Source organism: Mus caroli, chromosome 12 (assembly GCF_900094665.2).
Source record: "Mus caroli chromosome 12, CAROLI_EIJ_v1.1, whole genome shotgun sequence".
Classification (NCBI taxonomy): Eukaryota; Metazoa; Chordata; class Mammalia; order Rodentia; family Muridae; genus Mus; species Mus caroli.
In genome coordinates this window covers 28025498-28027730 of record NC_034581.1, presented here as the reverse complement: position 1 = coordinate 28027730, position 2233 = coordinate 28025498, and the positions used below count along the sequence as shown (strand labels likewise).

Genomic DNA, 2233 nt, shown 5'->3' with positions numbered 1-2233 from the left:
GTCATGTTGTTCTTGGTTTAGCTTTGATGTACCTGTTTTTCCTTTCCATTAGATGAAAGCTACCAGACAAAGGCTATAGAGCAGCTTTCTCTCCATTTCATCTTTCATGCTAAAATGTTTGCATCCACTCATTGCTCACTAGATTCTGTGAGTTTTATCTGATAAATTACCCACTAATGATAGAAAATGAACCCCTCTGGTATAGACAACTTTAAATCATCGTGTTTTCCTTACCATGGACACTATCAGAACCAAGCTGCTGCCACCACGTTTACTATTTTTTGTTTGTTTGTTTGTTTGTTTGGTTTGGATTTTTCGAGACAGGTTTTCTCTGTATAGCCCTGGCTGTCCTGGAACTCACTCTGTAGACCAGGCTGGCCTCGAACTCAGAAATCCGCCTGCCTCTGCCTCCCAAGGCGTGCGCCACCTTGACTGGCCTATGCGTGTAAATACTTACATTGATTTTCTATTGATGTTGTTGTGTGTGTTAAGGAGAGGGGTACTAGTCCATGTGTATATATGTGCACATGAGCATAGAGGTCAGAGGTCAACCTCAGGTTCATTCTTCAGGTACTTTTCACTTTGTTTTTTAAAACAAGATCTCTGATTGGCCTAGAGCTCCTAGAATAAGCTAGTCTGATTGGCCAAGGAGTGTCCAGCTTCCTCCTGTCTCTATCTACCCAGTGTAGGCAGGCTTTTCCAAGCCCTTTTCCTTATGTGGGTTTTAGGGATTGAACTCAGTGTGATAACACTTTACTGACTGAGCTATCTCATAGCTCTCATATATTTAAAATATAATCCATCTTTCTTTGTAACTTATTTTATGCTTCTTTTAATCTATTTCTAACTTACAGTAACAGTGATGATTTCTATCTAGGCATGCAAGTTAGGAATTTCTTCATTTTTTTACTGGTTATGTTATTTATTTACATTTTAAATGTTATTCTCCTTCCCAGTTTCCCCTCAACAAAGTCCCTATCTCTTCCCCTGACCCCCTGCCTCTATAAGGGTGCTCCCCCACCCGCCCACCCACTCCCGCCTCAGCACCTTCGCATTCCCCTATGCTGGTCCATTGAGTCTTTATAGGACCAAGGACCTCCCCTCCCATTGATGCCAGATAAGGCATCATATGCAGGTGGAGCCATGGGTCCCTCCATGGGTATTCTTTGGTTGGTGGTTTAGTCCCTGGGAGCTTTGGAGGGTCTGGTTGGTTGATATTATTGTTCTTTCTATGGGGTTGCAAACCCCTTCAACTCCTTCAGTCCTTGCCAACTCCTCCATTGGGGTCCCCATGCTCAGTCGATGGTTGGCTGCAAATATCCACATCTGTATTTGTCAGGCTCTGGCAGAGCCTCTCAAGAGACCGCTATATCAGGCTTCTGTCAGCAAGCTCTTAGCATCAGCAATAGTGTCTGGGTTTGGTGTCTGCAGAGGGGATGTGTCCCTAGGTGAGGCAGTCTCTGGATGGCCTTTCCTTCAGACTCTGCTCCATTCTCTGTCCCTGTATTTCCTTTTAACAGGAAGAATTCTGGATTATTATTTTTGAGGTAGTGGGGGGGGGCTGTGTCTATCCACTGGATATGGTCTCTACAGGTTCTCTCTCCCCTTTGTTGAGTATTTTTGAGGTAGTGGGGGGGCCGTGTCTATCCACTGGATATGGTCTCTACAGGTCCTCTCTCCCCTTTGTTGAGTATTTTTGAGGTAGTGGGGGGGACTGTGTCTATCCACTGGATATGGTCTCTACAGGTCCTCTCTCCCCTTTGTTGAGTATTTTTGAGGTAGTGGGGGGGACTGTGCCTATCCACTGGATATGGTCTCTACAGGTCCTCTCTCCCCTTTGTTGAGTATTTTTGAGGTAGTGGGGGGGGGGACTGTGCCTATCCACTGGATATGGTCTCTACAGGTTCTCTCTCCCCTTTGTTGAGTATTCTGGCTAATGTCCTCCCTTTTGGGTCCTGGGAGCCTCTTGGAAGTTAGGAAATTTTTATTCTATAATTTTTTTGGGAGCTACTTTACTGTTCTAATCTGTATCTTATTCTTACCTAGAAAAGACAAGCTACAGACATTGTTAGATCCAGATTAGATTTTAAAATATAAAGAGTATTTTAAATTATCAACTACATTAAAAAATTAACTTCGCCGAGCGTGGTGGCGCACGCCTTTAATCCCAGCACTCGGGAGGCAGAGGCAGGCGGATTTCTGAGTTCGAGGCCAGCCTGGTCTACAAAGTGAG

General features: G+C 44.5%; 1 protein-coding gene across 2 annotated transcripts in view; it reads left to right on the top strand.

Annotated features, from left to right (window-relative positions):
- Bcap29 (B cell receptor associated protein 29) overlaps positions 1-2233 on the top strand; it is a 41585-nt gene that overhangs the window by 14911 nt on the left and 24441 nt on the right. The window lies entirely within an intron of this gene.